Source organism: Lactuca saligna, chromosome 5, assembly GCF_052625555.1.
Source record: "Lactuca saligna cultivar CGN05327 chromosome 5, ASM5262555v1, whole genome shotgun sequence".
In the NCBI taxonomy this organism is placed as follows: Eukaryota; Viridiplantae; Streptophyta; class Magnoliopsida; order Asterales; family Asteraceae; genus Lactuca; species Lactuca saligna.
This window is the reverse complement of record NC_136421.1, coordinates 319,359,265-319,375,261: the sequence shown is the minus strand read 5'-3', so window position 1 is coordinate 319,375,261 and position 15,997 is coordinate 319,359,265.

The following is a 15,997-nucleotide window of genomic DNA, read 5'->3' as shown; positions in this document are numbered from 1 at the left end:
GGTAATGTTTCTAATTCATTTTCCAGCAACTGAATCGAAATTCTGCACTCATTCGACCCTACTCGCCGAGTGCAAGAACATGACTCGCCGAGTTGGTTGAAGATACACATGGACTCGACGAGTCCCCCCTATAGACTCGACGAGTCCGTTCGCAGACAGCAAATTTTCGATTCTGTTTTCAACTTTTAAGCACAAATAAGAACAAACAAACCTGGCTCTGATACCACTTATGGGTTTTGAGCATTCTAACACTTCCTAAGTGTACATGCAACCCTAATAACCTTGGATCTATGTTTGTCTAATTTGTCATGCAAAGTTGATTTTCAAGGTTATATTCCTATCTAGCATACATGGGGAACAATTTTAACATAAAGTATAGATAGAATAACTTACCTTGTTGTTGCTTGTGTTCCTTGAAACCTTGTGAGCCTAGCACCCCAAGTGTGATGCCTCAAATGCTTCACACAACACCAAATACTCTTGGAAGAACTTATGAGAGAATACACACTCTTAAAAAAACGGCCAAGCCCTCTATTCCTTAGTGTGTAGCCGATTTGGGAGGAGATCATATTACTTATATAGTGTTGACACACCTAGGGTTAAACCCTAATGTGTCATGACTCTTCATTTCCATGACCCATGGGTTTGTAACTCCCATGGAGCATCCATGGAGCATCCTATGGGTGGAACCCAACTTGATGATCCATGGAGCCTTTTAGCCCACTATACAAGATATGGATGATTTACTTAATCAACCCATATATTTAATTAGTTATCTTTTGATCACTTAATTAATTCTAAATTAATTCTTGATCAAACTAATCAAATAATATTATTAATATATTAGAACTTATAATATATTAATAATCTCCAAGCGTTATTTCTCTCATTTAGTCTATCCAATTGCATGGTGCCATGCAACCCAAATGGACCATGCCGGGTCGGGTCAAGTACATACCAGAAATAGTTATGGACTTAGACACCTTATCCAACAGAAATAAGGCGGAAGTCACACATCCCATTGTTTGTTTGATCTTCATTGTATATAACCCATGCATATCCACTAGGTGCTTACATAGTTAACTGTAATAGTTCTTTTATATTAGATGAAAATATTCCTAAAGAATTTTAATATTTTCTTTAGTAAAATGGTAACCACAAGAGTTGCTTCTATAATCACTTAGTTTATACTAGCTATATATAATCTAATATCGAATGGACAGTTAAATGTGTGTATCTGCTCTAATCCCACAACCAAACAAGGATCAGTAAGTAAGGCAGAAGTCACACATTCCACTGCCTATTAGATATTAATTATATATAACCCTGATGTATAAACCAATGAATTATAGACTTAACCATTTAAGGTCCTTTATGTTATACTTTTTTAATAATACGTATTAAACCTTTTATAGATAAGTTTCTAGTTTCACTAACTCAATTGTGAAACATTGATTTTGGTAATAAATGTTATTGTTTTCAGAAAATTCTACTGAAAACTGACTGTCTTAAAAGAATGATGTTTACCCTAGAAAATCCTATATTTTCTATAAAACCGAGTAGTTGTCTATGTTGTTCCAAGATTGAAAAGCACAAGTATACTCCATATACTTACGTCAATGATATCTAGTTTTGTTGATATGTTAAAATGAATATAGACATGTTTACCCTAAAAACCTGATACAACGATGCTACCCTCATCTGATCACTTAATACATATGATTTAGATATAACCAATACCGAACAGACAGTTGAATGGGTGAATCTTCCCCAAGCCCACAGCCAAACAAGAAACAGGAAGTGAGGTGGAAGTCACACATTCCACTGTCTATCAGATTTTAGTTTTATCTAACACCATCGTGCATACTAAGTAATCACATAGTTAATATATCTTTAGATTGTTTAAGGAAAGTATTTTACTAAGTAAATATATCATTGGCATCTACTGTGAGTTTTACGAATATACAAATTTGACTAGTGTAAAACACGACGTATTGTAGGTGTCAAAAAATATGACATTTTTCATCCGCAGACCTTCCGGTCCCACTGTAGCTAACAACAAAGTGCGGGATTGTCAGTCCCATATAGATCTATACACAAACGCACACTCTCCCTCGGGGAGACTCTGGCCATAAGGGTAGACTTCTACTGGTAGTTATGTGAGTACTCGAAGACGTGTCTTACAAACTAGATTAACGACTTTACAAGTAATAGATCCTTTTGTTCCTTACGCTAAACTTATTAAATTTTGTAAGCTTATTTCCATGTTTCTATTTAAAGTTTCATGTTTTGAATACAGTTCATTGGTATAAAGACATAATAACCAGTTTATATTTTAAAACACAACATTTCTTGTGTTATACTTGTATTCCCCCTAAAACATTAGAAAGTTGGAAAATATATGGGGGTATGAACTCACATTATGGGGTGATTCAATTGAAGATTTGATATAGGATGATAGGTTCCACAAACGAAGTCCCGAGACACAAATGAGTCCTAATTAGCATATTATCACACATATATGTATATAGTTAGTGAGTATAACTACAAAGGTATTAAGGAAACAACCAAGGATGCAAGCATAACTCACCAAAAGAGTGTTAGAAGCAAGTTAGGAGGCTTAAATGGTGTTCACGGCCCTAAGGAGTGATTACAAACCAAGAACACATGAGTGTTCATGACCCATGTTGAAGGGTTCACGACCCTATGAGTGGTTTACGACACAAGAACATGTAGAACACTTGAAGATTTTGGTGTTCAGCAAGTGTTTGAAGGCCATTTGTTGGATTCCAAGAAGATACAAAAGAAAAAGGATGTTTAAGGGAATAAAAGGGGTTTCTTGAATATGATACTTGAGAGTGAATGGGATGAGATCACAGCTAGAAGTTGAATAATGAAATAAAAAATGAAGTAAACTCATATATATATATATATATATATATATATATATATATATATATATATATATATATATATATATATATATATATATATATATATATATATATATATATATATATATATATATATATATAGGGTCTAGTTCACAGTCCGAGGGTTCACGGTCTGAAGTTCACGACTCGAATGTTCACGGATCGGAGTTCATGGCTCGGTGTTCACTGCTTCGGAGGCTCATGGATGCGAGGGTTCTCAATTCCTAAGGCTTTTCTCTCCAAACTAAAACACATTTAGTTACAAGGCTTCAATACTTATAATCCAATAATCCATCTATTTTAAGATAATGGAAGGAATAAGTTTGACCAAAGTTGACTTTTATAATAATAAAATTTTTAGGTTGTGATATCATCCCCCGTTAGATGGAATTTCGTCCCGAAATTAGCTTTCTCATCAGGACTCCTGAGGTCATGCCCCCTGAATGGTAGAATATCCACTCGTAGATCTGGGCAACTATGCCCTGAAGTTCATGGTAGGATTTATACCTGGTCCATCTATCATTACCTCATATATATAAGTGGTATATAATTAAGATTAGTAAGACGGTCGGATGTGAGACTCTGCCCCAAGTCCACAACCAAACAAGGAACATGAGATAGCGCGGAAACACACATTCTCAATCCTCAAAATCTTAATTATATAATACCCTCGCATATACACTTAGTAGTGATAGATTAACTACATTCGTCCTTAGCCTCTATGCTCGAACTTGACTTGTTGGACGAGTGGTAGTTTGTGGAAGGTTTCTTGCGTATACAACAGAAAGGTTTCGGTGGGAAAAGTACTCCTTGCATGAGTACTTTGGCATCGAGAATATGAGGGAGATGATTATGAGGTTTGAGTCGGTTTGTCATTACGAGTGACGAGGGTTTTGTTAGTCGGTCGGTTACAGTGAAAAGTTTTCAGAGCACATGAAATTGGTATGGTGAGGACCATGCCCATCCATGACAAATGATAACATTGAAACTCCTTATAGAGACAAATTTTAGGCCGATTTGAAAGAAACGCTTGATATAATGATGGTGTATCCTATGTGTACTCGATAATGTATTCTGTGTAGGTTCCCAGTGCTTACTCGATATTATCACTGCCAAAAAACTTACCACAATAAGCGAGTACTAGTAGTGAAGGTGCTTTGATAATTAGCATCGATACTTTATATTATGATCCTTCTCGGTAACTCTATGATTGCTTGGCATATACAAGTTATGTATAATTAAGATGAATAAGATGGTCGAATGAGTGACTTTGCCCTAAATCCACAACCAGACAAGGAACAGGAAATGAGGCGGAATCACTCACTCTAAGCCTACAAAATCTTGGTTATGTATAACCCTGAAGTACATACTAAGCCATCATAGCTCACCTATATAGATCTTTAGTGCTCTTATGAATGCTGTGACTTGTTCAAATAGGGATGGCAAAAAAACCCGAACCCGACGGGGAAACCCGAAACCCGATCATATCGGGTCGGGTAACGGGTCGTTATCGGGTTTTTTATCGGGTTCGGGGCAGGGAGTGGGTTATCTTCGCCTCGACCCGCCCCCGCCCCGATTATATATATATATATATATATATATATATATATATATATATATATATATAATATGTTCAAAAAATTTTGTTGTTAATTGTACACGTTCAAATATAAAATACTTATCGTGGACAATTTTTTTAGTTATTAACAATCTGGTGTTAATGATCATTTTTATGTGTTTTGACGTATTAAACAAAACTTAAATCAAATAATTTTTTATATAACGTCCAATTTATTTTATTAAAGTGATGCATCATGTTTTTAATTTAAAAGAGTTGCTAGAACATGTATATTTTATAAGACATTGGGGTACCCTAAAAGAGAATAAAGATTTCGTTATCAGTTGTTGTAAACCCGATAAGATACCCGAAACCCGACGGGGAAACCCGAAACCCAATGGGGCGCCCCGATAAGATACTCGAAAGTTATCAGGGCGGGTTTGGGAATCCATGCCCCGCCCCGAACCCGCCCCATTGCCATTCCTATGTTCAAACGAGTTAATAATTTATAATCACTTTTAAAATTTTTCCCAAAATTTAATATTAATATAAATTTATATCTTTAAAGTAATTTTATTTAGACGAGCTGTTCGCTGGTGGTTCTAGGGCAGTCTCTTCTGCAGTGATCATCAATATTTTTCCTTCCCCACCCGAGTTCTTCATTATCGGGTAGTCCCTCTTGTAGTGCCCACTCTCACCACAACCATAGCAGGACTGGTTTACTTCTACTCTGGGGACTTGGGATATTGGTTGTGACGGTGCTCTACAGAAACAAGCAGTGTGTCCCTTCCTACGACAATTTATGTACTGCATCTCTTGGTAAGCTCCGGTATTATGGAGTTACATCTACCATACTTCGGAAGAGTTCCATCATACTGATTGATAGGCGCTGGAGTGGCAGGTGTTGTGGTGGTGTGTACAGTAACCACTTGTTGCTCCTGCGGGGTTCCTGTGTTGTTTGCTCCTTCCTCTTGTTCCTTGAATTTTGTTGTAGTCCCCTCCCTTTGCTAGCTCGGGAACGAGGACCACCACGCCATGGTGGACTCCATAGTCAATAAGTCTATGGGCCAGACATTTGGTGCTATCAAAGGTAGGGTTCCCGAGGCACTAGGGTGTAAGACCTTGGAGGGTTTCCATGGCATCCTTAGTTAAGACCATGTGGGGGTTCCCATGGCAGTGGGCTAAGACCCTGGATGGTTTCCAGGGAACCCGATGTAAGACCTAGGAGGGTTTCCAGGGCTTCTCTATATATTTATATGCATGACTGGTGTAGTTGATATGATTTATGTGAGTATGTGAATAAGACCTTGGAGAGTTTCCATGACATCTTTATATGTGTATACGCATGCTTATGCGATTGTTACGGTTTATGTAGCTGTTATAGCTGATATGGATTATGTGGTTATTTTGATTGCGTGGGGTATGATATGGGGAACTCACTAAGCTTCGTGCTTACAGCTTTGAATTGATCATAGTGCACACAACTATGATTTCCGCGATGAATGATTTTGGGATAAAATATGATAAATATTTTACTTAATAATGATTTGAAATGTTTGAAATAAATGGTATCAATGCTTTAGCTACATTTAAAAATGAAATTTTTACCCTTCATTTTTGGGTCGTTACATGTGGATTTCCCTTGAAGTTCTTTCCTTTGTTCTTCTTAACTTTTCCTTCCCTAATCATGAGCACTTGGGGGTTTTTCCTTGGGATATTCTTCTCTGCAGTTTTTAGCATCGCGTGCAACTCAGAGATAGGTATCATAAAACTTTGGCAATGAGTTCCTAATTAAATCCGTGGCCAAGTCTTGTGGATATGGAGAGCCCAATCTCTCCAGTTGATCCATATAGTTTTTCATCTTGAGAACATGTGTGCTCACATTTCCACCCTCCTCCATTTTCATGCCATGGTGGGCTTTCACAGTTTCCAACCTTTCGTTCTAGCTTGTTGACCAAACATCTGCTTGAGATGTTCAATCATGTCAAAGGCAGTAAAGATTTCCAGATCCTGCTGAATATTGGGAACAATAGTGACAAGCATGAGGCATGAAACATCAACTAAATCATCCACATGCTTAAGCCATAAATCATGTGCAACCTTTGGAATAGAGGGTGGTTTATCAGGGGTTTGATTTTTAAGTACATAGTCTTTCTTTTCTTGTTTCAAAACAATTCTTAAATTTCTGTGCTAATCCAAAAAGTTGGAGTGGTTCAGTTTTTCTTTGTTGAGAACTGATCGAATGTTCATTGGGTGGTGGTGTGTTACAGTAGTTGGTGGAGCCATCTACAAAATTTTAACAAAGTTTTCATTTAGTATTTAGTTCTTTAAAAATATAACCTTTTAGTTTCAAAAAACATTATTTATTTAAAGTCTAGGATCCAAATTACAAATCAAATAAATGGTTAGCTATCGTTTATCCTATTCACTCAATTTTAACAAGGTAAATAACTTTTATTAATTACACCATTTATAATTCCTAGATGTATGATACCCTTAACGACCCTTTTGTTAATTTGACATGTTTGGTCTCATTTGTGCCTTGGAACACTCTTGCTTAGGTCATCTTTATCACAAGAGGTTTCCAAGAAAGTCATTCAATTAGAAAAACTTGTATAATTGACCTATAACTTGGTTATAAAAATCACAAAAATACTTTGGCCACCAAAAGATGATAATAATGGTTAGGTATCCTTTATCCCACTATCATTATACAAGTGATGTGCAAATGTTTCTAAAGTTGGATGGCATAGACTTGCACTATGAAAAAGGGATTTGTATGTTTGATTATTCTATTTAAAACATGTGATATCATGACAATTGCATGCATCCAATATGTCATGGTATCAATTTTCCAAAAAAATCACTTTTAAGGTTCTTATAAAAGTCCAGTTTTTATATTTCGTCTTGGTTCAATTTTAAAGTTAATACCTAGTATTAAGTTTGTGATTGAGCCATGTAGAACCTTTTAATATTGTTTAATAAAACATAAATTCATTAAATAATACTTTGGAGTTTGAATAAATTATAAAAACATGATTTTTATACTAAAAATTTAATATTTCAAAATTTGTCGTCATTAACAATTTTATAAAACCGGTTTTTATTTTATGGCTATAATATGTTACATCTAATATCCATATTTTATATTTTGAAATTCAAACTCCATGTGATGTTTATTTTGTCCAAAAAATAGTTTGAATTTATGAAAAACTAAATTATCAACCACACAAAATATTTACTTGAAAAATAAACAACACAAGCATGCATTTGACATAAACAAGCCTTAAACTATATAATACGTTTGTGAGCCAACACAAAAGTTTTAAGTCCTTCCTAAGAGACAAAAGGGACAAATATTACAACTTGTTCTTCATGTGATCTTCAAGCTCCCACTTGCAATGACAACCAACTTTCTTGAAATTTTATAAAAATTTATAAAAGTTATGAATTTTTATAAAACTGTGGGTCACCATGGTTCTTCAAGAAATAGTCTCCATCTTCATCTTGTTACATTTTTCATAATATAAATCCAGTCTAAAGCTAATCTATTACATACAAATAACAAGAATAAAAACTAGCTACTTTTATTACATACTTTATGAATAAAAGAATATTACAAACCATTTTTAACCAAATCACACAAACAACAACACACATGGTCCAAGGATTGTTTATGCACTCTAAAATACATATAAACATAAAACAGCCTTTGTTTTTCTTAGACAACTTTAAGTGACTAAAAATGCATGTAAGTGTAATAACAATTATAAAGTTGTCAAAGAAAATATGTATGAACTTGTTTTTATACAAAAACAAATTATACATATTCTCGAAAAACTAAGATTTCTATAAATAAAAAAATCTAACCAAACTTGCAAGGTGGCTCTTGATACCAATTGTTGGGTTTTATTTAAAAACTAGCTTCAAAACTATAAATAATGGAAAACGGGAGACTTGAGTTTTAAAAATAACATAAACATTTTATCACCCACCAAGGTTTGTCTTGAAAGTAGTAGAAAGATTTAAAGAAACCATAGAATGAAGAAGTAACAACAACCTTTGATGAACTTTGTGTCCCCTAGGGGATGCTTGGATGTTGAAGAAGATGGATGAACTTTGAGACACCAACAACTGATCAACTTGATAAGAATGCTAGTTCCTTTTGTTAACTCTTAAGCTTAGAATCAAATATCCAAATATTTGATCTAATCTGCATAATAACAAGTAAGAATTCCTTTTGCGTAGAAAGAACACTTCAAGAGAGAAAATAGAGAGAGGGTTACAGTTTTACATGTATGAATGAAAGAACCAAATGCAAGCAACTAGTCTTAAGTGATAAAATAAAGTCCTTAACCATTAGGTTTTATCACTTTAAGACAACCATGTCCCTATGTCATCAACATGTCTTTCTTAGGGTGATTTTTTTGCATTAAACAAATGCAAAAGCGATGCCCTTCACTAGTCTTCACTAGTTTCGGCCATGCTCTTTAAAATAAGACAAAATGTTTAAATTTTATAAACTCTAAGTTTATAAACTATAAACTTTGTCTTTAGGTAAAAGACAAAAGACTCAACTAGTCCAAAATGTTGTATGTGACTTATTAATTCATTCCTTATGAAATAATGTGTTACTTGTATTGTAAAATAATTATTTCCATGAAATAAATATTTTCCAATTTATTATAAGATTTTATGAATACTTAGTAAAAAACATTTTCTAATAAATAACTAATTGTAAGGACGGATCCTATCGGATGTGTATAGACTGCCGGGAGTTGAATAAGGTAACGGTGAAGAACTATTACCCACTCCCAAGATTAATGACCTCTTTGACCAGCTACAGGGTGCATCTTGGTTTTCCAAGATTGATTTGAATTCAGGCTACCATCAGATGAGTGTCAAAGACGAGGATGTGTAGAAGACTGCTTTCCGGACTCGCTATGGTCATTACGAGTTCGTGGTGATGCCCTTTGGGATCACTAATGCTCCTTCCGCATTCATGGATCTCATGAACTGCCTATGCAGACCAATGTTGGATCGCTCTGTGATAGTTTTTATTGATGACATCTTGGTTTACTCCAAGACATAGGAGCAGCACGAGGAGCATTTACGAGAGGTGTTGTGGTTACATGATGTGCAGTTCTAGGGGAACCTTGTCAACCAAAACGGTATTTTGGTTGACTCGTCCAAAGTGGAGGTCGTGATGAGATGGGAGGTTCTGAAGTCTCCATCTGAGTTTCGAAGTTTCCTTGGATTAGCAGGCTATTCTCAGAGATTCATATGGGATTTCTCCAAAATAGCAGTACCCTTGACTCGGATGACGAAGAAGGTCGTTGTATTTCGTTGGGGGCCTAAGCAACAGGCAGCGTTTGATATGTTGAGGCAGATGTTGTACGAGGTGCCGATCTTAGCCTTGCTAGAGGGTGTGGATGATTTTGTAGTGCACTACGATGTGTCCATCTCAGGCTTGGGATACAATATTGATGCAGAGAGGGCATGTCATCGCCTACGCCTCGAGGCAGCTGAAGCCTCACGAGGCGAACTACTCGACACACGATCTAGAGTTGGGGGCGGTTGTCTTCGCCCTCAATATTTGGTGAAACTACCTCTATGCAGTCCTTTATACCATTTACACAGACCACAAGAGCTTGAGGTATCTTATGGATCAACCAAATCTAAACATGCGGCAGCACCGGTGGTTAGATGTGGTGAGGGATTACGATTATGAGATCCTCTACCACCCGGGGAAGGCCAATGTTGTGGTAGATGCGCTTAGCCGCAAGGCAACCCCAATCAGAGACATTTGCTTGAGGATGATAGTAGTGACTCCACTTTTGGATTGGATCCGAGAGGCGTAGGTCAAGGGTATGAAGAAGGAGCGCTGAAAGTATGAGCGGATCATAGGCTAGATGGCCTCATTTGATTATGACATTCGTGGGTTGTTGACCCTACATGGGAGGGTTTGGGTTCCGTACTGGGGCGGAGTATGACAGATTCTGATGGATGAGGCCCACAAGTCCAGATTTTCCATCCATCCCGAGGCGACGAAGATGTATAAAGATCTTCGTCCTGATTACTGGTGGCCCTGCATGAAGTGGGATGTAGCGTGGTACATTGAGAGATGCTTGACCTTTAGGAAGGTTAATGTAGAGCACCGGAGGCCTCATGGCAAGACACATTCGTTAGATATCCTTGTGTGGAAGAGGGAGGATATTACTATGGATTTCATCACAAAGGTACCCATTTCATCCTTGTATGGGGAGTGGATTCGATTTGGGTCATCGTGGATCGGTAGACCAAGAGTAACCATTTCATTCCAATCCAAGAGAGCATTTCGGCAGATAAATTGGCTGACATCTACATCTGAGAGGTAGTAGCTCAGCACGGAGTGATAGTTTCTGTGATTTCTGACCGAGATGTGCGGATCATTTCTAGATTCTAGAAGAAATTTCATGACAAGTTAGGTACTCGTCTGCATTTTAGTACGATTTTTCACCCCCAGACGGATGGTCAGAGCAAGCGGACCATCCAAACCTTGGAGGGCATGCTGCGGGCATGCATATTAGACTTTGGTGGTAGCTGGGATAACTACCTTCCCTTGGCAGAGGTTTCCTACAATAATAGCTACCACGCGAGTACAAAACCCCGATATGTTGGGGTGAGGTTGGACAGAGGGTCATGGGGAGTACCGATGTAGTATTCAAGATGATCGAGAGGATCCAACAGGTCTGTAGCAGGCTTAAAACTGGTCAGAGTATGCAGAAAAGTTATGCCGACAAGCGCCAATCAGACCTAGAGTTTCAGGTAAGAGATATGGTTCTCCTAAAGGTGTCACCTTGGAAAGGTGTCATCCGGTTTAGGAAGTGGGGGAAAGTTGGTTCCCAGGTACATTGGTCCTTTCAGGGTTATAGCCCGAGTGGGTAAGGTGGCGTATAGGCTGGACCTACCAGGCAAGCTTAGTCAGATCCACAACACCTTTCTTGTCTCCCAGTTACGGATGTTCTTGGTAGATGACTCTGCTACGGTGCCTCTAGAGGACATTCGGGTGGATGATAGCCTGAACTACATCAAGCGACCAGTAGCCATCCTCGACATGAAGACAAAGGATTTGAGGAACAAGAATGTCGAGTTAGTGAAGGTGTAATGGATGCACCGCAAGGTCTCATAATGGACTTGGGAGCCGGAGGAAGAGATGAGGGAGCGCTACCACGAGCTATTTTCAGGCGCAATAGACTTCGAGGACGAAGTCTAAAATAAGTGGGGGAGATTTCTAACACCCGGTTCCTTCTTGATAAGGAAGGAGAAGCTTAGGGATTCAAGAGGAAGCTAGTAGATCCGAAGTTTGAGCTACATTTCTAACTCATTTGAGGTATAAAATTGATACCTTGGCTTTCTATTGCTTAGATCTTCATGTAGGGTTGTATTTTATCATTTTGGGGCCATATGGAAGTCATTTTCGGGATTTGAGTGCATCATGAAGTTGTGAAATCAGATCTAGGCACCCATGAGCTTATAAGGCTTAAAGTTGTCAGCTTTATCAAGCCTTGTCCCTTCCCTATGCCCTAGATCTATTATATAGCTTGGTTTTGGTGTTTTTAGCTATATGATACCATGTATGGACGTAAAGTTAGCAACTTTACATGGTAACTTGGTCCTAGGGGACCAGATCTATAGTTTAAAAGCATTGAACTTGACTGGAAGTGACTGAATGGATTTAGACCAAGGGGGACTCAACGAGTTTTTCATCCAACCGGGCGAGTTGGGTCATGGTCCCCCAACATTTTATGTTAATGGTAAAACTCATTGAGTCTAGGAGACGACTCAGCGAGTTGGACATGGTTTTTCGGGTTTTTGAAGATTAAAGAACTCGATGAGTTTAAGGAAGGACTCGACGAGTTGTAACGTAAAGTCCCGATACCATGGATAGGAGGAACTTGATGAGTTCATGAAAGAACTCGACGAGTTGGATCGAGATTTCCAGGGTGTTATGGATCATGGAACTCGACGAGTTGATGGACCAACTCGGCAAGTTGACTCAACTAGGATGTTGAATTTGACCAGGATGTTGACTTTGACTTTGACCATTGACCAGAGTTGACCCTTAAAGGGGTTATGAGTACGAAAGGGTAATTAAACGAGATTTTATGTGCAGGAGTTTGAGAGGAGTTGATCCAGAGTCGAGGACAATTCAGTTACTACACGACATTTGAGGTGAGTTACCTTCTAGTAGCAGTGATTCGAAGGCACCATTGTCCGCCCACTAGTAAGAGTATAGTAAGGATGATTGTCTTTGTGATAATTATATGGTATGCCACTATCTGTTATGCTTTATGTGCTATTCCGCTATGATATTATATGATAGTGGTAGGAGGGTTAGGATAGGCCCCAGTACCGGTCGAAATGATTGAAGGGGTATGCCAACACCATGATAAGCTAGGTAGTATATGACTTATGTGTTTATGTAGTAGTATGTTATATGGAGTAGGAAATGAAATAGCCCCCCGGTACCGGTCAACAGGATCGAAGGGGTAGGCCAGCACCCTGATACGCTAGGCAAGATACCGGTCGAAAGGACCGAATGGGTAGGCTAGCACCCTGATATGCTAAACAAGTTACCGGTCGAAAGGACCGAATGGGTAGGCCAACACCCTGATATTCTAGGCAAGTTACCGGTTGAAAGAGACCGAAAGGGTAGCTAGTACCCGAATATGTTAGACAATATGTTTATTGTATGGTATATGGTATGATGGGGGAACTCACTAAGCTTTGTGCTTACAATTTACAGTTTTTGTTTTAGGTCCTTCTTTTTCGAAGGGAAAGGAGCCAACACGATAGGAGCGCATCGCACACATGATTTTCCACACCTAGGATGAAAGACCCCAACTTTCGTATTTATGAAAGACCCAAACTTTCATACTATTTCAGATAAAATTTCTTAAGTTACTTCCTCAAAACATGCTACATGCATATTTATAAAACAATATTTTATATTGATAAAGTGATTACAAAAGATTGGATACAAACCGACTAAGTTTTATTACATTTCATATCTACCCAGGAATCTACTATTCATATACATACATGAACATTAAAATACAGAGAAATGGTAATAACTATTCTAAACCTTTCTGCAGTATAAAACTATATTGGATACTCATCACCTGCAATTGTTAAACATTGAGAGGGATAAGCGATAACGCTTAGTGAATTCAATAAATAGATACAATATAATCTTATGCCTTATATATACCAATATGACAGAAGCAAAAGGGAACAAGAACAACAATAGCATATGCGTATCATATGTCAGGCTTTCAATATCAACTCAAGATTTGATTCAAAGATTTACGATCAATGAGACATAACAATTTCAATACTTGATATGCATCAATAAAGTTTTGTCCCAAATGGCACTAAAGACATATAATTTCTGATTATCAATATGATATATTTCAGGTTTTCACGCCCTGTTTAGCATTTCGGTAGATTTCAGGTTTTCACGCCTTGTTTAATATTTCAATAGATTTCAGGTTTTCACGCCCTATTTAACATTTCAGTAGATTTAAGGTTTTCACGCCCTGTTTAATATTCTGCCAATGCCATTTAAATATAAGTCATTCACTTACGGAACATGCTCTACATGGCCAGAGGCTTCGTACCATTACCAATGTGAATCTAAGTCTTTTCACTGATCACATGGTCAAAGGTATTACTTTTGCTATCAAAATTGCAGAATAAAAATAACTCGGAATAATAACACTGAGAAGCACATAGCACATATAACACATAACATATAATTGTCCTTATATATTGAACTCACCTTAAGTTAACCGGGGGTTAAAATAGTAATTTAGACAACATTTTGGCTTTAAATATGACTTTCTACATTGAAAACCGCGCGCTTAATTGAAAACCAGGCACTGCGAAGGTAGGGCTTCAAAACCGAAAAGATAAAATTTCCGGGCTTATCGGGGGTCTCGGGGCGTGTTTTGGGTGCTAAAATTGATATCGGGGCTTCGGGAAAAGTCAAAATGAAGAAAATATGGAAAAAGGGGCCAAAAATGGCAATTTTCTAAAATTACCCGGGAAGGCTCGCAGCCTTCTATTTATAGGCGAGAGGCTCAGATCCGGAGAGGCAGGTGGCACCAGCAGCGAAGACCACGCGGTGCAAAGGTGAGGCTCGGTGGCCAGACGTCGCACATACGAGGCGTCCAGGTGCTAGGCTCGGAGGGGTGACACGCTTCAGATACGAGACTCGGGCAGGTGTGCAACTCGCGTCGCTCCTCGGACGCGCCATGACTCCGGTGACACAGCTACTTCATGCGAGGGACGTGGCAGCAACGAGGGTCTCCGGTGGCTTCGCAGGTTTCGGACACGTAAAGAGGACACGTCTTCGGCTCGTATACGTGGCACGCATAGGAACGAGTGACGTGGCCGGTACTGTTCATGCGAGATTTCTCGGAAAAAGTGCCCCAAACTTCTAAAAATCATAACTTCCTCATACAAAGTCAGATTTTGGCGTTCTTTTTATCGAATTTCTCGGTTTAACGAATACTACGACTTTCATTTAGATCACTAAGGCTAAAAAGTAGTTTATCAAAACTCACTTTTTACGTCATTTGGCGCTGTGCTGGTTTTGTCGCGGATCTTCGATTGGTCATAACTTCTTCGTTATAACTCGGATTTCGATGAGGTTTTCGCCTAAATGTTTCTAACGAGATTCTTTACAACATCAAATAATAAAATTTTACTTATTTCAAATTTTATATTTTCGCTAAATTTTCATTATTTGGCTATTAATTGGAATCTCATAAGACTTCCAATATTTTATGAGTGATTCTAAACTTAGATTTACTTCAATCTAGTAAAAACTAGCTGTTAGAACTCAATACTCAATTTTATTCACTTTTAATAATAACAATACACAATTTCAGAACGTGTATGTTACATAGGATTCTTGGATTTGTACTATGATCATTAGAGATGATTGATTTATGGTTTTCATGATATGAGATAACATTGATGGTGTTTTTAGTAATCTGTTTTATGAATCTTTAAATTAAAAATAAAAATTTTGGTCTTGAATTTTGGAATATTACAAATCAAGCTTTCAAAACCTTGGGTAATACCATAATACCAAGTGTTAATGTTAAAATAAATGAGAAACATATATGCCATTTTTATCCTCCACGTTATTAATGGTGTTTATCATGTAAGTTGTTGCATTATACATAATTTTGTGTTTTAAAACAGACAAGTATCTCATATAGGTAAGTAGCACATGAATATTCAGGTAGAATTTTATTTCACTCATGTAAGGTCTTAATTTTTCATCTTCTTGAGCTATTGAGGAATGTGATTTTATTTTTCCCTAAAAAATGAATTTGACAGATTTCGTTTGCTTAGCTGTGTCAAATCTAGCATTTGGGTTTTTAGTTCTAACCATTTGTTTTATAAATAAACCCATATGAACTTAAGTTCAAGGAAGAAAAATACCTTTTTT